The sequence below is a fragment of the Triticum dicoccoides genome, chromosome 3B (genome assembly GCF_002162155.2).
Source record: "Triticum dicoccoides isolate Atlit2015 ecotype Zavitan chromosome 3B, WEW_v2.0, whole genome shotgun sequence".
NCBI lineage: Eukaryota > Viridiplantae > Streptophyta > Magnoliopsida > Poales > Poaceae > Triticum > Triticum dicoccoides.
Window position 1 is genome coordinate 754296596 of NC_041385.1, and position 26343 is coordinate 754322938.

Genomic DNA, 26343 nt, shown 5'->3' on the forward strand with positions numbered 1-26343 from the left:
CGTATATCGCCATTTCAGTTTTGAAAAATACACAAGAAAATGATAAAAAATTCAAAAAATAAAATTCTTTGAGATGTATTTATATTACTACATCTACTAGTTAGGAAAATTAAAAAACTTAAATTTGGACATGTTTTGCAAAAAGTGTAGGGAAATTGTAAACCGGCTATAACTTTTGCATACGATGTCGGGAAAAAACGTATAATATATCAAAAAATTCAGCACGAAAATTCGCATAAAAGAAAAGTGAAAACTAAATGCAAAAGACGCTCCAAGACTTGCACATATCGCATGAACGAAACGAATCCGAAAACATACCGATACTTGTTGAAGAAAGAGGGGATGCCTTCCGGGGCATCCCCAAGCTTAGACGCTTGAGTCTCCTTGAATATTTACTTGGGTTGCCTTGGGCATCCCCAAGCTTGAGCTCTTGCCTCTCTTCCTTTTCCTCATATCGACAACTCCTCGATTAGACACTTCATCCATACAAAACTTCAACAGAAAACTCGGTAAGATCCGTTAGTATAATAAAGCAAATCACTACTCTAAGTACTGTAGAAAACCAATTCATATTTTGTTTTTGCATTGTGGCTACTGTAATATAAATTTTTCATGGCTTAATCCACTGATATAAATTGATAGTTTCATCAAAACAAGCAAACTATGCATCAAAAATAAAATCTATCAAAACAGAACAGTCTGTAGCAATCTGAACATTCACCATACTTCTGGTACCCCAAAACTTCTACCGAAATTAGGAAAAATAAACAACTTTTACAGTAAGACAGTTCAAAAAGAATCAGAACCATTTGACGTTCCAGTTAAAAATGTAAAATCGCGCACTACAACCGAAGTTTCTGTCCTGCACCGTACAAACCAACAAGCAATGTAAACATCCTAAGCACATTATTTTTATAATACAATGGAATTATACAAGGGGATAATTGATGAAAAGTTTCTATAATCAAGATTCACAAAGTTTCCATGAGCATGAACAAAGTTCAAAGAGCTCTCCCACTTCAACAATGCTTGTCTTTCTCACTTTCACTTTCCTTTTTGAAAAGTTTTAAGGTTCCCCTCTTTATTTTTTTGGTTTTTAAACTATATGAAAGCACTCAACAGAAATAAATGACTCTCTAAAACTTCTGGATTGTCTCCCAGGCAGCGCTTTCTTTAAAGCCATTAAGCTAGGCATTTAGTTCTCAAGTAATGAATCCACCAGGATCCCAAGGTATATCAAAGCCAATTTTAATTAACAATGATTTGTAATTTAGTAGTGAGCACAAAGTAACATATATCATGTAACAACGAAGTCTAACTCTCTTCCTATGCATCGGCATGTCATAAAAGAACAATTCATGCCCATATAGTAAAGGCCAATGCATAGTATAAACAGTTTCTTGCAATTTTATTATATTGGAAACATAGAGAGGTGGAGATGTAATTCCTCTCTCATAATAATTGCAAGTAGGAGCAGCAAGCACATGCATATTACATTCATCAAAATCATCATATGCAATGGTAAAAGGCAACCCATCAATATAATCCTTACTAAGCGCAAATTTCTCCGATATAGTGTAGTCAGGAGAATTCAAAAAGATAATAGGACTATCATGCGTGGGTGCAATAGCAACAATTTCATGTTTAACATAAGGAACTATAGCAAGTTCATCTCCATAAGCATAATTCATATTGGCATCTTGGCCACAAGCATAGCAAGCATCATAAAAAAGGGATATTTCAAACATATTCAAGGGATCATATCAATCATCATAGCAATCATCCTTCGGTAAGCACGAAGGGGAATTAAACAATGTATGAGTTGAAGAGTTACTCTCATTAGAAGGTGGACACGGGTGATCAATCCGCTCTTCCTCCTTTTGTTCTTCGCTCTCCTCGTCATCTTTTTCATCCAATGAGCTTACAATTTCATCAATTTCTTCTTCCATAGCTTCCTGCAAAATATTAGTCTCTTCTTGGACAGCGGAGACTTTCTAAATAAATGCATTGATATAGTAATTGTATTCATAATTTTCATAGCAATATTTTAGTATAGCAAGATTTTCTGGTCTATAAACTAAATCATCAAAATCATCAAATGCTTTAAACATAGATTCAACCTCATAAGCACCCATGAAAGCAACAAATTCTTATATTTGTTCCACATCATAGTAATCAAAGATACCATTAGCATAAGAAGCTAAGGTTTCATTATCATTTAATTTGCATGAAAAGGGAAGGTGTGGAGCCTTCATCCTAGAGCAACAAGTATAATCATGTATCACGCATAGTTGACGAGCATACCAATGCAACATAGAATTTTGATCCCATAATAGTTTCCCTTTTTGTGTCAAGCGATAATCCCTAAAGTATTCACGTTGATCCAACGTGTCTCCCATAACATAAAAGAATGAGGTTTTCTCAGGATTATTAAAGTAGTACATAATTTCTTTCACATAATGAGCATCGAGGGTTTTAGGGGGTTCCCCATCTCCATGAGTAGCATCTACACCTAATTTTTTTGGTATTTCGTGTTTCATATCCATAACTAAAGATAGAGAACAACTTAGAACAGCAAATAAAAATTACTTAGTGATAAAGCAAACAAGCACACACGAGAATATTCACCCCACGCTATGACTCCCCGGCAACGGCACCAGAGAAAGGTCTTGATAACCCGCAAGTATACGGGATAGTTGTAGCCTCTTTCGATAAGTAAGAGTGTCGAACCCAACGAGGAGCTAAAGGTAGAAAAAAAATACTCTCTCAAGTCCTATCGGCCACTGATACGACTCTACGCACACTTGATGTTCGCTTTACCTAGAACAAGTATGAAACTAGAAGTACTTTGTAGGTGTGATAGGAAAGGTGTGATAGGAAAGGTTTGCAAGATAATAAAGAACACGTAAATATAAACAAGGGGCTGTTTAGATAAAGATGCAATAGAGAAAATATAGCGAGTGTGGAAAAGTGGTGGTAGGATTTATGAAATTGTCCCTAAGCAATTGACTATGTTACTAGACCGGTAATCACTATTGCAATACTATTTGTGGGAGAGGCATAAGCTAACATACTTTCTCTACTTGGATCATATGCACTTATGATTGGAACTCTAGCAAGCATCCGCAACTACTAAAGATTCATTATGGTAAAACCCAACCATAGCATTAAAGTATCAATTCCCCTTTATCCCATACGCAACAATCCCCTTACTCGGGTTTGTGTTCCAGTCACTCACGCAACCCACTATAAGCGAATCATAAACGCATTGCAACACCCTACAGCGGGAATCCCTCACGCTTGCTCGACACGAAGGGCGCCATAGGACAGCACCAATAATAAAACATACAACTCAAACAAATCATAGCAATTCATCAATCACGATAGGACGATAGAAATCTACATAGACATCATAGGATGACAACACATCATTGGATAGTAATATGAAGCATAAAGCACCATGTTCAAGTAGAGGGTACAGCGGGTTGCGGGAGAGTGGACCGTTGGATATAGATGGGGGAAGGTGATGGAGATGTTGGTGAAGATGACGGCGGTGTTGGTGAAGGTCGCGGTGATGATGATGGCCCCCGGCGGTGTTCCGGCGCCACCGGAAGCAAGGGGGAGAGAGCCCCCCTTCTTCTTCTTCTTCTTATTCTTCCTTGACCTCCTCCCTAGATGGGAGAAGGGTTTCCCCTCTGGTCCTTGGCTCCCATGGCGTGGGAGGGGCGAGAGCCCCTCCGAGATTGGATCTATCTCTCTGTTTCTGCGTTCTGGAATTCTGCCCTGGCACCATTTTCTTTATATCTGGAGATCCGTAACTCCGATTGGATTGAAACCTTCGCCCAGATCGTTTTCCAAAAATTATCTTTCTTGCGGCCAAACAAGGGCATCAACCGCCTTACGGGCGGCCCACGAGAGTGGGGGCGCGCCCACCTGGAGTGGTGGCGTGGGCCACTCTCGTGGCCACCTCGGGCACCGTTTCGCGTTGATTCTTCCTCCCAAAAATCACAAATATTCCAAAATAATTCTCCGTCCGTTTTTATCCCGTTTGGACTCCGTTTGATATTGGGTTTCTGCGAAACAAAAAACATGCAACAGACAGGAACTGGCACTGGGCACTGGATCAATATGTTAGTCCCAAAAAATAGTATAAAAATTTGCCAAAAGAATATAAAAATTGAATAATATTGGCATGGAACAATCAAAAATTATAGATACGACGGAGACGTATCACCATACGGTCATGATAGTTACTCAAACTACCATGTTTGCCTTCATACTGAAGTTTGAAAAATAACTAACTAGATCTAGGGTTCAATGGCAACTATAATGACTTAAAATTTATCCCCAAAATTCTCCCCGAACTGATCGCAAATACCAATTTGAAGCAATGCGCAACTATCAGACAGAAAAACAGCGGCCCAATCCCAAGGCACAACCAGTATGTGTCTCCGGACAGGCCGAACCACACCGGCGTGACCGCCACCGCGACGGCAACGAGACTGCCTAGTGCCACCAAAAACGGCAAGTACAGGACTCCGCCGCCGGCGGGAACGCCGGCGCATCGCGAACCCGCCCGAATCTCTTTGAATCTCGAGCGAAGCATCGAACATGAAGGGCAGGGGAGAAAATGCAGGCAAGGATTATGAGAGTGGGAGCGAGCATTACCTTCAATCTGTAGGCGCTCCGGCGAATCCGCTCCGGTCCGGCGAGCACCACCGACGGCCGCGAACGCCGTCGACTCTTCCTCCTCCGCCGTCGCCTTCTCCCCTCGTCTTCTCCTTCAATCGTCTGAAATGCAAAGTGGGTTGTGCGAGTAACTGTGGGGAGGAGTAAATGGAACCGTGAGGGGGAGGGGGCGAAGTGCGCGACGTGTTTAACGTCAACCACGGTCGGCGCGTGGCGTGCGGGCGCATAGCAGTTCCACCGCACGCCCCCGAGTGGCATCCGACGTGCGGGCGAACTATGTCACACACCACACACGCGCCTTGTCCTACGTGGCACAGAAAATCGGCCAGACCGTGCCAAGATTCGTGCATATACTGTTGGACGATGATGAATGCGTGTGGTCGAGATGGCTAACGCCCACACGTGTGGGCGTTAACACTTCCGTATTTTTATAGCTGATCATCTATAGTAAATTGTAAAATAATCACACTTACAGTATAAGTTAGACAAGTCTAAATTCCTGTTTGTGTGGGACTATGCTTCAGCTTTTGGAGCTTTTACACTCAAAACCCGAAGCCCTATTTAAAAGTTTTTTGGCTTTTAAGCTAAAGCGAAAAGTTACAAAAACTGAAGTATAAGCCGAAATAAATAGGGCCTGAAGATGCACGAATATATACGATGAGATAGCATGCGCAATAAAGGCACAATTTAACTATGGGAGCCCACCTTGACCCAAGAATTGTTACCTTATAAGTCGACCAGTTTGAATGTTGATTTTTAATCCAATGATCAATTGAGCATTTGCACATTTTAATTCATTTATTTTTTAAATCGAAGGCAAAAGTTTTGTCTCATTGATTAATTAAGAAGAAGAGAATTGTCCAGTTAATTTAAGCAAAACTGGACGAAAAGCTATACAAACAAAGCACGGACTACCTACTGACATGGCAAAAAAACCCTCACAACCGCTCATTCGGCTCTGCCAAACTCTGCGAGTGCACAACATCCACAAACGCAACTTGAATACTGGCCGTGCTAGGAACATGTTGACCACAGTTTCTTGGCTGCTTATCCTCTTGCTAGCTTTACAACGTAAAGGTAAGAAAGCAATGCAATTCACTTGATCAACAAGCATATGTCCTAAATGCAATGTATAGTATCTATCGCCTTGGCAGAACCCCCCGCTACCAACATTACAGGAAACTGAAAATTGTGGACTTGCGACAAGGTTCATTGCTCTTAAGCAAGGGAAGGACGATGGTTGCATTAGAGCAACTCTAGCAGACCCCATAAAAAGCCCCGATTCGTAAAATAACCGTCAAAATGCGGGTCGGCATGAAAAATCCTGCCCGAACAGACTGTGCAAATGCGGGCGGCCCGTAAAATTTTTTGAGGGGCGCGGCAAAATCTCAGCCCCAACCCGCGAATACGCGGGTTTCCGCCTCGCCCCTACGGTGCCTCGTATTGCAGTGAAGCGGTTGGTGGGAGGGACATTTCAGCCCGCGCCCTTTCCCCACCTCCTTCCGCCGCCGCCCGCCATTGGTTCCACCCGTCCGCCACCGCCCGCCATTGGTTCCACCCGTCTGCCGCCGACGATTCTGGCCAAATCTGCGGGCGGAATCGCACCGCGGGGGCGTCCCCCATCCTCCACCACCAATACGCTGCACCGCCCCGCGGATCCGGCGAGAAGAGCTGTCCCTCGTTGATATCGCCGCGGTGGATCGACCGTCCTCGAGCCGCCCCTTGTCGCCGCCGGTTAGTGTTTGTTTGCGCTTTGTGCCGAGCACTTTGCATAGTTGGTTGACGTGGCGTGCGATTTTTGTTAATGTAGATGGAATTGACCCCGTGTGAGAAGTTTTTTCTCTCGGATTTGGACGACTCAGATGTTGAGATGATGCTTGGAAACTTTCGGCAGCAGAATTTGGTGATGGCTCTTGCCGTCAAGGAGCACGAAGACGAGAACCGGAACAGGCGACGACGACCGACCGTTGAGCGTCTTTGCATTACTTGGAATCGCCATCTCGGGAACGAGATGTTGATGCAAGATTATTTCGCGGAGAATCCAACATATCCATCGCACCTCTTCCGGAGAAGGTACCAAATGCGTCGATCCCTCTTTGTGAAAATGTTCAAGCTTGCGAGGCAAATTGTCGGTATTTTACTCAAAGAAGAAATGTTGCGGGCTTGAAGGGATTTAGTGCATATCAAAAAATCTCGGCATCTATGCGGGTGATTGCATATGGCGTTCCGGCTAACTATGCCGCTGAGTACCTTCGCATTGGTGAAGATACCACAATTGAGTCAGTGCGTAGATTTTCCAAAGTGGTCATTCGTGTCTTTGGTCCTGAATATCTTCACGCACCCAACGAGGATGACACAAAGAAACTGATGGCATCTAATGAGAGGAGAGGTTGGCCTGGCATGCTAGGTAGTATTGATTGTATGCATTGGACTTGGAAACATTGCACGAAGGCATGGCAGGGATTGTATTGTGGCAAGTCTCGTGATGCAACAATTATGCTAGAGGCCGTAGCATCCGAGGATTTATGGATTTGGCATTGCTTCTTTGGTATGCCGGGCACTCTCAATGATATCAGTGTGTTGCAACGGTCTTATTTGTTTGCTAGGCTTGCTAGTGATGATGCTTCTTCTTGCAACTACACTATCAATGGGCATGAATACATAAGAGGGTACTATCTTGCAGATGGTATATACCCTCCTTGGTGCACATTGGTCAAGAGCATCAAAGAACCCAAAACTAGAAAACAATGTGAATTCGCAAGGTTGCAAGAGGCAGCCCGGAAAGACATTGAAAGAGCATTCGGGATTTTGCAATCTAGGTTTGCTATTGTTCGTGGTCCTGCTCGGTTTTGGACAAGCGGACCTTGAAAAACATCATGACATGTTGTGTTATCCTTCATAATATGATTCTCGAAGATGAGAGAGGCATGAACTTGGAGTTCTTCTACGACAATGTGTGTAGCCGTGTCAAACCAGCTAGAGACCCTAACCGCATTAGAGTTTTTCTTCAAACATACAAGGAGATTGAAAATGCAAACACCCACTTTCAGCTTCAGGAGGATCTCATTGAGTACCATTGGCAAAGGGTTGGACAGTAACAAACTCATTTTTCTGTTCATTTGTATTTGTATTCGGGACAAGTTTTGTATTGCATTATTTAAGTTTGTTTCGGTGATTTGAATAATTATTTGTAATGTGGATGATTGTTGTATTGTGTTGGTATTGATAATTTTTCTGTATAATTATTTTGTGTTTTTTATGTTTGTTTGTTTTATTTTTGTGTTGTGGTATTGATATTTTGCGGACTGGCGGGATGTGTGATGCAGCGGCGCAAGAGCAGACCCCGTAAAGCCGATTCATAAAAAGTATATTCCGTGAATATTCTTTTATACGGGTTCGTTTGAGGGTCTGCTCTATGGCCGTCCGCGCCGACCCGCAAAGCCTTTTTTTAGCGAACTACAAACGCGTTTTGCGGGTCGGCGAGATGCGGGGTCTGCTAGAGATGCTCTTAGCTATCTATACACCATACGTATAAGTATTTAAGATTGTACTTTTATTGAAAGAAAGAATCTGAATCCCACATCTACGTGCTTCGATTCAACACACACTCTGGCTCTCTGCGACCGGTGGAAGCAGACGATCTATTTTGAGTGTCATGTGAATTGTGAGTCGTCTATTAATTTTCGCAACTGCTGTTCACAATTTTGCAAGAATGATTGCACGCACAAAGCCACAAACACAAGACAAATTCAGCAACTTATTTCTGTTGGATTGCCAGGATTTTTTGAATCAGTTGATCATATAGAACTGAATATTCATACGGATAGCCACACACAAAAACATGCAGCGAGCGAGTAGCAGTAGTACACACAAAAGTTAGTTAAATACCTGCACTCTTGCCCAGATATCTGCAGATCTCACTGGTGCAGAAGGTGGGAAAGAAAACTCGGCTCTTCTGGACATGAAGTTGGGCTACTCCTCGCAGGGTTTTGTTCCACACATCGACATCAATCATGAACTCCATGACTTCCATGATCCCATGTTTGGTGCTACAAGCCAAGTAGCGATATCGTCGTCATCTATGCTTATGCTGGGGAACGCCATCTGAAGTTTTTGCAACGATGTCGTGGTGTCACTGGCGCTACCACTCAGCTTAGGCAGCAGGTCGCAAGGATCTGAGACAGTGAGACGTCGCTGGCATCCATGGTGACTTCTTCGACATTGGCCTCACAGCCAGGCTGCCAGTCTGCCATTGTGAATGAACCAACGCCATCCGGTATCACCATGTTCTTGCCTTCCAGCCACCGGGGATGACCTGGGCGACGCTCCGCTTCCATCGCACCCATTCCAGATAGGAATCAGGGGCCTTGCTGTACACCTTCGTCAGCGACCAGATCTCCATCTCGATGTACTTGACGGTGCCCTTGTGCCGACTGATGGAGACATCCCGGATATAGTTGGGCTCGCCTAAGTTGAGGAGACGACCCCAGTTTCCCCTTGCCGGCACCGGCAGCGGGATGTCCTGCACTATCACTAGGGGCTCCACGAGTACGTCGCAGACGAGGATGTCGCGCCAGAGGTCCACCCAGGCGATCGTGCCGCGCTCACCGCCGATCGTGATCGTCTTGTCCGTCTTATGATACGGCCTGTCTTCTTCCAACACTTCGATGGGTAGGGGCCTAGGGGGACGAGCTTGTCCCTGACGAGCTCGTCCACTGACATGGGCACGGTGATCCACCCCTCGGACTCGGAGTCGTAGGAGCGGTACAGGTGGAGACTGAAATCTCATCTGATAATGGGCGTGTCGCAGTTGCACTCGGTCTTGTCTACCCACTAGTAGAAAAAGGACCTAATGTGAGACACATTAGTGTCGGTTCGATTTTGGCCCGGTACAAATGGTACCATTAGTGCCGGTTCGAACGGTTATGCATTAATGTCGGTTTGTTTTGAAGCTTTAGTACCGGTTCGTGCCACGAACCGGTATTAATGGGGTGGTGGCAGGGTGGCGTCAGGCCGGGGCCCCGCAATCACCTTTAGTACCGGTTCGTGGCACAAACCGATACTAAAGGGCTAACCTTTAGTACCGGTTCGTGCCATGAACCGGTACTAAAGGGGTTTGACCTATAGTACCGGTTCGTGGCACGAACCGGTACTAAAGGGCAATTTTCAATCTCTACCCCCCGCCCCCTGGTATATCGCTATTTCAGTTTTGAAAAATACAAAAGAAAATGATAAAAAATTCAAAAAATAAAATTCTTCGAGATGTAGTTATATTACTGCATCTACTAGTTAGGAAAATTAAAAAACTTAAATTTGGACATGTTTTGCAAAAAGTGTAGGGAAATTGTAAACCGGCTATAACTTTTGCATACGATGTCGGAAAAAACGTATAATATATCAAAAAATTCAGCACGAAAATCCGCACAAAAGAAAAGTGAAAACTAAATGCAAAAAACGCTCCAAGACTGGCACATATCGCATGAACGAAACGAATCCGAAGACATACCGATACTTGTTGAAGAAAGAGGGGATGTCTTCCGGGGCATCCCCAAGCTTAGACTCTTGAGTCTCCTTGAATATTTACTTCGGTTGCCTTGGGCATCCCCAAGCTTGAGCTCTTGCCTCTCTTCCTTTTCCTCATATCGAGACCTCCTCGATTAGACACTTCATCCACACAAAACTTCAACAGAAAACTCGGTAAGATCCGTTAGTATAATAAAGCAAATCACTACTCTAAGTACTGTAGAAAACCAATTCATATTTTGTTTTTGCATTGTGTATACTGTAATATAACTTTTTCATGGCTTAATCCACCGATATAAATTGATAGTTTCATCAAAACAAGCAAACTATGCATCAAAAATAGAATCTGTCAAAACAGAAAAGTCTGTAGCAATCTGAACATTCACCATACTTCTGGTACCCCAAAACTTCTACCAAAATTAGGAAAAATAAACAAGTTGTACAGTAAGACAGTTCAAAAAGAATCAGAACCGTTTGACGTTCCAGTTAAAAATGTAAAATCGCGCACTACAACCGAAGTTTCTGTCCTGCACCGTACAAACCAACAAGCAATGTAAACATCCTAAGCACATTATTTTTATAATACAATGGAATTATACAAGGGGATAATTGATGAAAAGTTTCTATAATCAAGATTCACAAAGTTTCCGTGAGCATGAACAAAGTTCAAAGAGCTCTCCCACTTCAACAATGCTTGTCTTTCTCACTTTCACTTTCCTTTTTGAAAAGTTTTAAGGTTCCCCTCTTTATTTTTTTGGTTTTTAAACTATATGAAAGCACTCAACAGAAATAAATGACTCTCTAAAACTTCTGGATTGTCTCCCAGAAAGCGCTTTCTTTAAAGCCATTAAGCTAGGCATTTAGTTCTCAAGTAATGAATCCACCAGGATCCCAAGGTATATCAAAGCCAATTTTAATTAACAATGATTTGTAATTTAGTAGTGAGCACAAAGTAACATATATCATGTAACAACGAAGTCTAACTCTCTTCCTATGCATCGACATGTCATAAGAATAATTCATGCACATATAGTAAAGGCCAATGCATAGTATAAACAGTTTCTTGCAATTTTATTATATTGGAAACATAGAGAGGTGGAGATGTAGTTCCTCTCTCATAATAATTGCAAGTAGGAGCAGCAAGCACATGCATATTACATTCATCAAAATCATCATATGCAATGGTAAAAGGCAACCCATCAATATAATCCTTACTAAGCGCAAATTTCTCCGATATAGTGTAGTCACGAGAATTCAAAAAGATAATAGGACTATCATGCGTGGGTGCAATAGCAACAATTTCATGTATAACATAAGGAACTATAGCAAGTTCATCTCCATAAGCATAATTCATATTGGCATCTTGGCCACAAGCATAGCAAGCATCATAAAAAAGGGATATTTCAAACATATTCAAGGGATCATATCAATCATCATAGCAATCATCCTTCGGTAAGCACGAAGGGGAATTAAACAATGTATGAGTTGAAGAGTTACTCTCATTAGAAGGTGGACACGGGTGATCAATCCGCTCTTCCTCCTTTTGTTCTTCGCTCTCCTCGTCATCTTTTTCATCCAATGAGCTTACAGTTTCATCAATTTCTTCTTCCATAGCTTCCTGCAAAATATTAGTCTCTTCTTGGACAGCGGAGACTTTCTCAATAAATGCATTGATATAGTAATTGTATTCATAATTTTCATAGCAATATCTAAGTATAGCAAGATTTTCTGGTCTATAAACTGAATCATCAAAATCATCAAACGCTTTAAACATAGATTCAACCTCATAAGAACCCATAAAAGCAACAAATTCTTCTGTTTGTTCCACATCATAGTAATCAAAGATACCATTAGCATAAGAAGCTAAGGTTTCATTATCATTGAATTTGCATGAAAAGGGAAGGTGTGGAGCCTTCATCCTAGAGCAACAAGTATAATCATGTATCACACATAGTTGACGAGCATACCAAAGCAACATAGAAATTTGATCCCATAATAGTTTCCCTTTTTGTGTCAAGCGATAATCCCTAAAGTATTCACGTTGATCTAACGTGTCTCCCATAACATAACGGAATAGGGTTTTCTCAGGATTATTAAAGTAGTACATAATTTCTTTCACATAATGAGCATCGAGGGTTTTAGGGGGTTCCCCATCTCCATGAGTAGCATCTACACCTAATTTTTTTGGTATTTCGTGTTCCATATCCATAACTAAAGATAGAGAACAACTTAGAACAGCAAATAAAAATTACTTAGTGATAACGCAAACAAGCACACACACGAGAATATTCACCCCACGCTATGACTCCCCGGCAACGGCGCCAGAGAAAGGTCTTGATAACCCGCAAGTATACGGGATAGTTGTAGCCTCTTTCGATAAGTAAGAGTGTCAAACTCAACGAGGAGCTAAAGGTATAAAAAATACTCTCTCAAGTCCTATCGGCCACTGATACGACTCTACGCACACTTGATGTTCGCTTTACCTAGAACAAGTATGAAACTAGAAGTACTTTGTAGGTGTGATAGGAAAGGTTTGCAAGATAATAAAGAACACGTAAATATAAACAAGGGGTTGTTTAGATAAAGATGCAATAAAGTAAATATAGCGAGTGTGGAAAAGTGGTGGTAGGATTTGTGAAATTGTCCCTAAGCAATTGACTATGTTACTAGACCGGTAATCACTATTGCAATAATATTTGAGGGAGAGGCATAAGCTAACATACTTTCTCTACTTGGATCATATGCACTTATGATTGGAACTCTAGCAAGCATCCGAAACTACTAAAGATTCATTAAGGTAAAACCCAACCATAGCATTAAAGTATCAAGTCCCCTATATCCCATACGCAACAATCCCCTTACTCGGGTTTGTGTTTCAGTCACTCACGCAACCCACTATAAGCGAATCATAAACGCATTGCAACACCCTACAGCGGGAATCCCTCACGCTTGCTCGACACGAAGGGCACCATAGGACAGCACCAATAATAAAACATGCAACTCAAACAAATCATAGCAATTCATCAATCACGATAGGACGATAGAAATCTACATAGACATCATAGGATGGCAACACATCATTGGATAGTAATATGAAGCATAAAGCACCATGTTCAAGTAGAGGGTACATCGGGTTGCGGGAGAGTGGACCGTTGGATATAGATGGGGGAAGGTGATGGAGATGTTGGTGAAGATGACGGTGGTGTTGGTGAAGATCGCGGTGATGATGATGGCCCCCGGCGGCGTTCCGGCGCCACCAGAAGCAAGGGGGGGATAGCCCCCCTTCTTCTTCTTCTTCTTCTTCCTTGACCTCCTCCCTAGATGGGAGAAGGGTTTTCCCTCTGGTCCTTGGCTCCCATGGCGTGGGAGGGGCGAGAGCCCCTCCGAGATTGGATCTATCTCTCTGTTTCTGCGTTCTGGAATTCTGCCCTGGCACCATTTCCTTTATATCTGGAGATCCGTAACTTCGATTGGATTGAAAGCTTCGCCCAGATCATTTTCCAAAAATTAGCTTTCTTGCGGCCAAAAAAGAGCATCAACCGCCTTACGGGTGGCCCACGAGAGTGGGGGCGCGCCCACCTGGAGTGGTGGCGTGGGCCACTCTCGTTGCCACCTCGGGCACCGTTTCGCGTTGATTCTTCCTCCCAAAAATCACAAATATTCCAAAATAATTCTCCGTCCGTTTTTATCCCGTTTGGACTCCGTTTGATATTGGGTTTCTGCGAAACAAAAAACATGCAACAGACAGGAACTGGCACTGGGCACTGGATCAATATGTTAGTCCCAAAAATAGTATAAAAAGTTGCCAAAAGAATATACAAATTGAATAATATTGGCATGGAACAATCAAAAATTATAGATACGACGGAGACGTATCACCATACAGTCATGGTAGTTACTCAAACTACCATGTTTGCCTTCATACTGAAGTTTGAAAAATAACTAACTAGATCTAGGGTTCAATGGCAACTATAATGACTTAAAATTTATCCCCAAAATTCTCCCCGAACTGATCGCAAATACCAATTTGAAGCAATGCGCAACTATCAGACAGAAAAACAACGGTCCAATCCCAAGGCACAACCAGTATGTGTCTTCGGACAGGCCGAACCACACCGGCGTGACCGCCACCGCGACGGGAACGAGACTGCCTAGTGCCACCAAAAACGGCAAGTACAGGACTCCACCGCCGGCGGGAACGCCGGCGCATCGTGAACCCGCCCGAATCTCTTTGAATCTCGAGCGAAGCATCGAACACGGAGGGCAGGGGAGAAAATGCAGTCAAGGATTATGAGAGTGGGAGCGAACATTACCTTCAATCTGTAGGCGCTCCGGCGAATCCGCTCCGGTCCGGCGAGCACCACCGACGGCCGCGAACGCCGTCGACTCTTCCTCCTCCGCCGTCGCCTTCTCCCCTCTTCTTCTCCTCCAATCGTCTGAAATGCAAAGTGGGTTGTGCGAGTAACTGTGGGGAGGAGTAAATGGAACCGTGAGGGGGAGGGGGCGAAGTGCGCGACGTGTTTAACGTCAACCACGGTCGGCGCGTGGCGTGCGGGGGCATAGCAGTTCCACCGCACGCCCCCGAGTGGCATCCGACGTGCGGGCGAACTATGTCACACACCACACACGCGCCTTGTCCTACGTGGCACAGAAAATCGGCCAGACCGTGCCAAGATTCGTGCATATACTGTTGGACGATGATGAATGCGTGTGGTCGAGATGGCTAACGCCCACACGTGTGGGCGTTAACACTTCCGTATTTTTATAGCTGATCATCTATAGTAAATTGTAAAATAATCACACTTACAGTATAAGTTAGACAAGTCTAAATTCCTGTTTGTGTGGGACTATGCTTCAGCTTTTGGAGCTTTTACACTCAAAACCCGAAGCCCTATTTAAAGGTTTTTTGGCTTTTAAGCTAAAGCGAAAAGTTACAAAAACTGAAGTATAAGCCGAAATAAATAGGGCCTGAAGATGCACGAATATATACGATGAGATAGCATGCGCAATAAAGGCACAATTTAACTATGGGAGTCCACCTTGACCCAAGAATTGTTACCTTATAAGTCGACCAGTTTGAATGTTGATTTTTAATCCAATGATCAATTGAGCATTTGCACATTTTAATTCATTTATTTTTTAAATCGAAGGCAAAAGTTTTGTCTCATTGATTAATTAAGAAGAAGAGAATTGTCCAGTTAATTTAAGCAAAACTGGACGAAAAGCTATACAAACAAAGCACGGACTACCTACTGACATGGCAAAAAAACCCTCACAACCGCTCATTCGGCTCTGCCAAACTCTGCGAGTGCACAACATCCACAAACGCAACTTGAATACTGGCCGTGCTAGGGACATGTTGACCACAGTTTCTTGGCTGCTTATCCTCTTGCTAGCTTTACAACGTAAAGGTAAGAAAGCAATGCAATTCACTTGATCAACAAGCATATGTCCTAAATGCAATGTATAGTATCTATCGCCTTGGGAGAACCCCCCGCTACCAACATTACAGGAAACTGAAAATTGTGGACTTGCGACAAGGTTCATTGCTCTTAAGCAAGGGAAGGACGATGGTTGCATTAGAGCAACTCTAGCAGACCCCATAAAAAGCCCAGATCCGCAAAATAACCGCCAAAATGCGGGTCGGCATGAAAAATCCTGCCCGAACAGACCGTGCAAACGCGGGCGGCCCGTAAAATTTTTTGAGGGGCGCGGCAAAATCTCAGCCCCAACCCGCGAATACGCGGGTTTCCGCCTTGCCCCTACGGTGCCTCGTATTGCAGTGAAGCGGTTGGTGAGAGGGACATTTCAGCCCGCGCCCTTTCCCCACCTCCTTCCGCCGCCGCCCGCCATTGGTTCCACCCGTCCGCCGCCGCCCGCCATTGGTTCCACCCGTCTGCCGACGACGATTCTGGCCAAATCCGCGGGCGGAATCGCATCGCGGGGGCGTCCCCCACCCTCCACCACCAATACGCTGCACCGCCCCACGGATCCGGTGAGAAGAGCCGTCCCTCGTTGATATCGCCGCGGTGGATCGACCGTCCTCGAGCCGCCCCTTGTCGCCGCCGGTTAGTGTTTGTTTGCGCTTTGTGCCGAGCGCTTTGCATAGTTGGTTGACGCGGCGTGCGTTTTTTGTTAATGTAGATGGAATGGACCCTGTGCGAGAAGCTTTTTCTCTCCGATTCGGACGACTCAGATGTTGAGACGATGCTTGGAACTTTCGGCAGCAGACGTTGGTGATGGCTCTTGCCGTCAAGGAGCACGAAGACGAGAACCAGAAGAGGCGACGAGGACCTACCGTCGAGCGTCTTTGCATTACTCGGAATCGCCATCTCGGGAACGAGATGTTGATGCAAGACTACTTCGCGGAGAATCCAACATATCCATCGCACCTCTTCCGGAGAAGGTACCGAATGCGTCGATCCCTCTTTGTGAAAATGTTCAAGCTTGCGAGGCAAATTGTCGGTATTTTACTCAAAGAAGAAATGTTGCGGGCTTGAAGGGATTTAGTGCATATCAAAAAATCTCGGCATCTATGCGGGTGATTGCATATGGCGTTCCGGCTAACTATGCCGATGAGTACCTTCGCATTGGTGAAGATACCACAATTGAGTCAGTGCGTAGATTTGCCAAAGTGGTCATTCGTGTCTTTGGTCCTAAATATCTTCAGGCACCCAACGAGGATGACACAAAGAAACTGATGACATCTAATGAGAGGAGAGGTTGGCCTGGCATGCTAGGTAGTATTGATTGTATGCATTGGACTTGGAAACATTGCACGAAGGCATGGCAGAGATTGTATTGTGGCAAGTCTCGTGATGCAACAATTGTGCTAGAGGCCATAGAATCCGAGGATTTATGGATTTGGCATTGCTTCTTTGGTATGCCGGGCACTCTCAATGATATCAATGTGTTGCAACGGTCTCATTTGTTTGCTAGGCTTGCTAGTGATGATGCTTCTTCTTGCAACTACACTATCAATGGGCATGAATACATAAAAGGGTACTATCTTGCAGATGGTATATACCCTCCTTGGTGCACATTGGTCAAGAGCATCAAAGAACCCAAAACTAGAAAACAATGTGAATTCGCAAGGTTGCAAGAGGCAGCCCGGAAAGACATTGAAAGAGTATTCGGGATTTTGCAATCTAGGTTTGCTATTGTTCGTGGTCCTGCTCGGTTTTGGAGAAGCGGACCTTGAAAAACATCATGACATGCTGTGTTATCCTTCATAATATGATTCTCGAAGATGAGAGAGGCATGAACTTGGAGTTCTTCTACGACAATGTGTGTAGCCGTGTCAAACCAGCTAGAGACCCTAACCGCATTAGACTTTTTCTTCAAACATACAAGGAGATTGAAAATGCAAACACCCACTTTCAGCTTCAGGAGGATCTCATTGAGTACCATTGGCAAAGGGTTGGACAGTAACAAACTCATTTTTCTGTTCATTTGTATTTGTATTCGGGACAAGTTTTGTATTGCATTATTTAAGTTTGTTTCGGTGATTTGAATAATTATTTGTAATGTGGATGATTGTTGTATTGTGTTGGTATTGATAATTTTTCTGTATAATTATTTTGTGTTTTTTATGTTTGTTTGTTTTATTTTTGTGTTGTGGTATTGATATTTTGCGGACTGGCGGGATGTGTGATGCAGCGGCGCAAGAGCAGACCCCGTAAAGCTGATTCGTAAAAAGTATATTCCGTGAATATTCTTTTATACGGGTCCGTTTGAGGGTCTGCTTTATGGCCGTCCGCGCCGGCCCGCAAAGTCTTTTTTTAGCGAACTGCAAAGGCGTTTTGCGGGTCGGCGAGATGCGGGGTCTGCTAGAGATGCTCTTAGCTATCTATACACCACACATATAAGTATTTAAGATTGTACTTTTATTGAAAGAAAGAATCTGAATACCACATCTACGTGCTTCGATTCAACACACACTCTGGCTCTCTGCGACCGGTGGAAGCAGACGATCTATTTTGAGTGTCATGTGAATTGTGAGTCGTCTATTAATTTTCGCAACTGCTGTTCACAATTTTGCAAGAATGATTGCGCGCACAAAGCCACAAACATAAGACAAATTTAGCAACTTATTTCTGTTGGATTGCCAGGATTTTTTGAATCAGTTGATCATATAGAACTGAATATTCATACGGATAGCCACACACAAAAACATGCAGCGAGCGAGTAGCAGTAGTACACACAAAAGTTAGTTAAATACCTGCACTCTTGCCCAGATATCTGCAGATCTCACTGGTGCGGAAGATGGGAAAGAAAACTCGGCTCTTCTGGACATCAAGTTGGGCTACTCCTCGCAGGGTTTTGTTCCACACATCGACAGCAATCATGAACTCCATGACTTCCATGATCCCATGTTTGGTGCTACAAGCCAAGTAGACGATATCGTCGTCATCTATGCTTATGCTGGGGAACGCCATCTGAAGTTTCTGCAACGATGTCGTGGTGTCACTGGCGCTACCACTCAGCTTAGACAGCAGGTCGCAAGGATCTGAGACAGTGAGACGTCGCTGGCATCCATGGTGACTTCTTCGACCTTGGCCTCACAGCCAGGCTGCCAGTCTGCCATTGTGAATGAACCAACGCCATCCGGTATCACCATGTTCTTGCCTTCCAGCCACCGGGGATGACCTGGGCGACGCTCCGCTTCCATCGCATCCATTCCAGATAGGAATCAGGGGCCTTGCTGTACACCTTCATCAGCGACCAGATCTCCATCTCGATGTACTTGACGGTGCCCTTGTGCCGACTGATGGAGACGTCCCGGATATAGTTGGGCTCGCCTAAGTTGAGGAGACGACCCCAGTTTCCCCTCGCCGGCACCGGCAGCGGGATGTCCTGCACTATCACTAGGGGCTCCACGAGTACGTCGCAGACGAGGATTCCGCGCCAGAGGTCCACCCAGGCGATCGTGCCGCGCTCGCCGCCGATCGTGATCGTCTTGTCCGTCTTGTGATACGGCCTGTCTTCTTCCAACACTTCGATGGGTAGGGGCCTAGGGGGACGAGCTTGTCCCTGACGAGCTCGTCCACTGACATGGGCACGGTGATCCACCCCTCGGACTCGGAGTCGTAGGAGCGGTACAGGTGGAGACTAAAATCTCATCTGATAATGGGCGTGTCGCAGTTGCACTCGGTCTTGTCTACCCACTAGTAGAAAAAGGACCTAATGTGAGACATATTAGTGTCGGTTCGATTTTGGCCCGGTAGTAATGGCACCATTAGTGCCGGTTCGAACAGTTATGCATTAATGTCGGTTTCTTTTGAAGCTTTAGTACCGGTTCGTGCCACGAACCGGTATTAATGGGGTGGTGGCAGGGTGGCGTCAGGCCGGGGCCCCGCGATCACCTTTAGTACCGGTTCGTGGCACAAACCGATACTAAAGGGCTAACCTTTAGTACCGGTTCGTGCCATGAACCGGTACTAAAGGGGTTTGACCTATAGTACCGGTTCGTGGCACGAACCGGTACTAAAGGGCAATTTTCAATCTCTACCCCCCGCCCCCCCGGTATATCGCTATTTCAGTTTTGAAAAATACAAAAGAAAATGATAAAAAATTCAAAAAATAAAATTCTTTGAGATGTAGTTATATTACTGCATCTACTAGTTAGGAAAATTAAAAAACTTAAATTTGGACATGTTTTGCAAAAAGTGTAGGGAAATTGTAAACCGGCTATAACTTTTGCATACGATGTCGGAAAAAACGTATTATATATCAAAAAATTCAGCACGAAAATCCGCACAAAAGAAAAGTGAAAACTAAATGCAAAAAACGCTCCAAGACTGGCACATATCGCATGAACGAAACGAATCCGAAAACATACCGATACTTGTTGAAGAAAGAGGGGATGTCTTCCGGGGCATCCCCAAGCTTAGACGCTTGAGTCTCCTTGAATATTTACTTGGGTTGCCTTGGGCATCCCCAAGCTTGAGCTCTTGCCTCTCTTCCTTTTCCTCATATCGAGACCTCCTCGATTAGACACTTCATCCACACAAAACTTCAACAGAAAACTCGGTAAGATCCGTTAGTATAATAAAGCAAATCACTACTCTAAGTACTGTAGAAAACCAATTCATATTTTGTTTTAGCATTGTGTATACTGTAATATAACTTTTTCATGGCTTAATCCACTGATATAAATTGATAGTTTCATCAAAACAAGCAAACTATGCATCAAAAATAGAATCTGTCAAAACAGAAAAGTCTGTAGCAATCTGAACATTCACCATACTTCTGGTACCCCAAAACTTCTACCAAAATTAGGAAAAATAAACAAGTTGTACAGTAAGACAGTTCAAAAAGAATCAGAACCGTTTGACGTTCCAGTTAAAAATTTAAAATCGCGCACTACAACCGAAGTTTCTGTCCTGCACCGTACAAACCAACAAGCATTGTAAACATCCTAAAGGCTAACCTTAGCACATTATTTTTATAATATAATGGAATTATACAAGGGGATAATTTATGAAAAGTTTCTATAATCAAGATTCACAAAGTTACCATGAGCATGAACAAAGTTCAAAGAGCTCTCCCACTTCAACAATGCTTGTCTTTCTCACTTTCACTTTCCTTTTTGAAAAGTTTTAAGGTTCCCCTCTTTATTTTTTTGGTTTTTAAACTATATGAAAGCACTCAACAGAAATAAATGACTCTCTCAAACTTCTGGATTGTCTCCCAGGCAGCGCTTTCTTTAAAGCCATTAAGCTAGGCATTTAGTTCTCAAGTAATGAATCCACCAGGATCCCAAGGTATATCAAAGCCAATTTTAATTAACAATGATTTGTAATTTAGTAGTGAGCACAAAGTAACATATATCATGTAACAACAAAGTCTAACTCTCTTCCTATGCATCGGCATGTCATAAAAGAACAATTCATGCACATATAGTAAAGGCCAATGCATAGTATAAACAATTTCTTGCAATTTTATTATATTGGAAACATAGAGAGGTGGAGATGTAGTTCCTCTCTCATAATAATTGCAAGTAGGAGCAGCAAGCACATGCATATTACATTCATCAAAATCATCATATGCAATGGTAAAAGGCAACCCATCAATATAATCCTTACTAAGCGCAAATTTCTCCGATATAGTGTAGTCAGGAGAATTCAAAAAGATAATAGGACTATCATGCGTGGGTGCAATAGCAACAATTTCATGTTTAACATAAGGAACTATAGCAAGTTCATCTCCATAAGCATAATTCATATTGGCATCTTGGCCACAAGCATAGCAAGCATCATCAAAAATGGATATTTCAAACATATTCAAGGGATCATATCAATCATCATAGCAATCATCCTTCGGTAAGCACGAAGGGGAATTAAACAATGTATGAGTTGAAGAGTTACTCTCATTAGAAGGTGGACACGGGTGATCAATCCGCTCTTCCTCCTTTTGTTCTTCGCTCTGCTCGTCATCTTTTTCATCCAATGACCTTACAGTTTCATCAATTTCTTCTTCCATAGCTTCTTGCAAAATATTAGTCTCTTCTTGGACAGCGGAGACTTTCTCAATAAATGCATTGATATAGTAATTGTATTCATAATTTTCATAGCAATATCTAAGTATAGCAAGATTTTCTGGTCTATAAACTGAATCATCAAAATCATCAAACGCTTTAAACATAGATTCAACCTCATAAGCACCCATAAAAGCAACAAATTCTTCTGTTTGTTCCACATCATAGTAATCAAAGATACCATTAGCATAAGAAGCTAAGGTTTCATTATCATTGAATTTGCATGAAAAGGGAAGGTGTGGAGCCTTCATCCTAGAGCAACAAGTATAATCATGTATCACACATAGTTGACGAGCATACCAAAGCAACATAGAAATTTGATCCCATAATAGTTTCCCTTTTTGTGTCAAGCGATAATCCCTAAAGTATTCACGTTGATCTAACGTGTCTCCCATAACATAACAGAATGGGGTTTTCTCAGGATTATTAAAGTAGTACATAATTTCTTTCACATAATGAGCATCGAGGGTTTTAGGGGGTTCCCCATCTCCATGAGTAGCATCTACACCTAATTTTTTTGGTATTTTGTGTTCCATATCCATAACTAAAGATAGAGAACAACTTAGAACAGCAAATAAAAATTACTTAGTGATAACGCAAACAAGCACACACACGAGAATATTCACCCCACGCTATGACTCCCCGGCAACGGCGCCAGAGAAAGGTCTTGATAACCCGCAAGTATACGGGATAGTTGTAGCCTCTTTCGATAAGTAAGAGTGTCGAACTCAACGAGGAGCTAAAGGTATAAAAAATACTCTCTCAAGTCCTATCGGCCACTGATACGACTCTACGCACACTTGATGTTCGCTTTACCTAGAACAAGTATGAAACTAGAAGTACTTTGTAGGTGTGATAGGAAAGGTTTGCAAGATAATAAAGAACACGTAAATATAAACAAGGGGTTGTTTAGATAAAGATGCAATAAAGAAAATATAGCGAGTGTGGAAAAGTGGTGGTAGGATTTGTGAAATTGTCCCTAAGCAATTGACTATGTTACTAGACCAGTAATTACTATTGCAATACTATTTGAGGGAGAGGCATAAGCTAACATACTTTCTCTACTTGGATCATATGCACTTATGATTGGAACTCTACCAAGCATCCGAAACTACTAAAGATTCATTAAGGTAAAACCCAACCATAGCATTAAAGTATCAAGTCCCCTATATCCCATACGCAACAATCCCCTTACTCGGGTTTGTGTTTTATTCACTCACGCAACCCACTATAAGCGAATCATAAACGCATTGCAACACCCTACAGCGGGAATCCCTCACGCTTGCTCGACACGAAGGGCACCATAGGACAGCACCAATAATAAAACATGCAACTCAAACAAATCATAGCAATTCATCAATCACGATAGGACGATAGAAATCTACATAGACATCATAGGATGGCAACACATCATTGGATAGTAATATGAAGCATAAAGCACCATGTTCAAGTCGAGGGTACATCGGGTTGCGGGAGAGTGGACCGTTGGATATAGATGGGGGAAGGTGATGGAGATGTTCGTGAAGATGACGACGGTGTTGGTGAAGATCGCGGTGATGATGATGGCCCCCGACGGCGTTCCGGCGCCACCGGAAGCAAGGGGGGAGAGCCCCCCTTCTTCTTCTTCTTCTTCTTCCTTGACCTCCTTCCTAGACGGGAGAAAGGTTTTCCCTCTAGTCCTTGGCTCCCATGGCGTGGGAGGGGCGAGAGCCCCTCCGAGATTGGATCTATCTCTTTGTTTCTGCGTTCTGGAATTCTGCCCTGGCACCATTTCCTTTATATCTGGAGATGCGTAACTTCGATTGGATTGAAACCTTCGCCCAGATCATTTTCCAAAAATTAGCTTTCTTGCGGCCAAAAAAGAGCATCAACCGCCTTACGGGTGGCCCACGAGAGTGGGGGCGCGCCCACCTGGAGTGGTGGCGTGGGCCACTCTCGTGGCCACCTCGGGCACCGTTTCGCGTTGATTCTTCCTCCCAAAAATCACAAATATTCCAAAATAATTCTCCGTCCGTTTTTATCCCGTTTGGACTCCGTTTGATATTGGGTTTCTGCGAAATAAAAAACATGCAACAGACAGGAACTGGCACTGGGCACTGGATCAATATGTTAGTCCCAAAAAATAGTATAAAAAGTTGCCAAAAGAATATAAAAATTGAATAATATTGGCATGGAACAATCAAAAATTATAGATACGACGGAGACGTATCACCATACAGTCATGATAGTTACTCAAACTACCATGTTTGCCTTCATACTGAAGTTTGAAAAATAACTAACTAGATCTAGGGTTCAATGGCAACTATAATGACTTAAAATTTATCCCCAAAATTCTCCCCGAACTGATCGCAAATACCAATTTGAAGCAATGCGCAACTATCAGACAGAAAAACAACGGCCCAATCCCAAGGCACAACCAGTATGTGTCTCCGGACAGGCCGAACCACACCGGCGTGACCGCTACCGCGACGGCAACGAGACTGCCTAGTGCCACCAAAAACGGCAAGTACAGGACTCCGCCGCCGGCGGGAACGCCGGCGCATCGCGAACCCGCCCGAATCTCTTTGAATCTCGAGCGAAGCTTCGAACACGGAGGGCAGGGGAGAAAATGCAGGCAAGGATTATGAGAGTGGGAGCGAGCATTACCTTCAATCTGTAGGCGCTCCGGCGAATCCGCTCCAGTCCGGCGAGCACCACCAACGGCCGCGAACGCCGTCGACTCTTCCTCCTCCGCCGTCGCCTTCTCCCCTCGTCTTCTCCTCCAATCGTCTGAAATGCAAAGTGGGTTGTGCGAGTAACTGTGGGGAGGAGTAAATGGAACCGTGAGGGGGAGGGGGCAAAGTGCGCGACGTGTTTAACGTCAACCATGGTCGGCGCGTGGCGTGCGGGCGCATAGCAGTTCCACCGCACGCCCCGAGTGGCATCCGACGTGCGGGCGAACTATGTCACACCACACACGTGCGGGCGAACTATGTCACACACCACACACACAATTGAGCATTTGCACATTTTAATTCATGTATTTTTTTAAATCGAAGGCAAAAGTTTTGTCTCATTGATTAATTAAGAAGAAGAGAATTGTCCAGTTAATTTAAGCAAAACTGGACGAAAAGCTATACAAACAAAGCACGGACTACCTACTGACATGGCAAAAAAAAACCTCACAACCGCTCATTCGGCTCTGCCAAACTCTGCGAGTGCACAACATCCACAAACGCAACTTGAATACTGGCCGTGCTAGGAACATGTTGACCACAGTTTCTTGGCTGCTTATCCTCTTGCTAGCTTTACAACGTAAAGGTAAGAAAGCAATGCAATTCACTTGATCAACAAGCATATGTCCTAAATGCAATGTATAGTATCTATCGCCTTGGCAGAACCCCCCGCTACCAACATTACAGTAAACTGAAAATTGTGGACTTGCGACAAGATTCATTGCTCTAAAATAAGCAAGCGAAGGATGATGGTTGCATTAGAGCAACTCTAGCAGACCCCATAAAAAGCCCCGATCCGCAAAATAACCGCCAAAATGCGGGTCGACATGAAAAATCCTGCCCGAACAGACCGTGCAAACGCGGGCGGCCCGTAAAATTTTTTGAGGGGCGCGGCAAAATCTCAGCCCCAACCCGCGAATACGCGGGTTTCCGCCTTGCCCATACGGTGTCTCGTATTGCAGTGAAGCGGTTGGTGAGAGGGACATTTCAGCCCGCGCCCTTTCCCCACCTCCTTCCGCCGCCGCCCGCCATTGGTTCCACCCGTCCGCCGCCGCCCGCCATTGGTTCCACCCGTCTGCCGACGACGATTCTGGCCAAATCCGCGGGCGGAATCGCACCGCGGGGGCGTCCCCCACCCTCCACCACCAATACGCTGCACCGCCCCACGGATCCGGTGAGAAGAGCCGTCCCTCGTTGATATCGCCGCGGTGGATCGACCGTCCTCGAGCCGCCCCTTGTCGCCGCCGGTTAGTGTTTGTTTGCGCTTTGTGCCGAGCGCTTTGCATAGTTGGTTGACGCGGCGTGCGTTTTTTGTTAATGTAGATGGAATTGACCCTGTGCGAGAAGTTTTTTCTCTCCGATTCGGACGACTCAGATGTTGAGACGATGCTTGGAAACTTTCGGCAGCAGACGTTGGTGATGGCTCTTGCCGTCAAGGAGCACGAAGACGAGAACCGGAAGAGGCGACGAGGACCGACCGTCGAGCGTCTTTGCATTACTCGGAATCGCCATCTCGGGAACGAGATGTTGATGCAAGACTACTTCGCGGAGAATCCAACATATCCATCGCACCTCTTCCGGAGAAGGTACCGAATGCGTCGATCCCTCTTTGTGAAAATGTTCAAGCTTGCGAGGCAAATTGTCGGTATTTTACTCAAAGAAGAAATGTTGCGGGCTTGAAGGGATTTAGTGCATATCAAAAAATCTCGGCATCTATGCGGGTGATTGCATATGGCGTTCCGGCTAACTATGCCGATGAGTACCTTCGCATTGGTGAAGATACCACAATTGAGTCAGTGCATAGATTTTCCAAAGTGGTCATTCGTGTCTTTGGTCCTGAATATCTTCAGGCACCCAACGAGGATGACACAAAGAAAC

At 44.1% G+C, this 26343-nt stretch overlaps 3 pseudogenes; all 3 read right to left on the bottom strand.

Moving 5' to 3' along the window:
- Nucleotides 1-6688, bottom strand: part of LOC119279913 — an 8496-nt pseudogene extending 1808 nt beyond the window's left edge.
- A 1881-nt stretch (nucleotides 6689-8569) lies between these two features.
- On the bottom strand, nucleotides 8570-16544 carry LOC119279914 (annotated as a pseudogene).
- A 1881-nt stretch (nucleotides 16545-18425) lies between these two features.
- On the bottom strand, nucleotides 18426-25977 carry LOC119279915 (annotated as a pseudogene).
- Nucleotides 25978-26343: the final 366 nt, after the last annotated feature.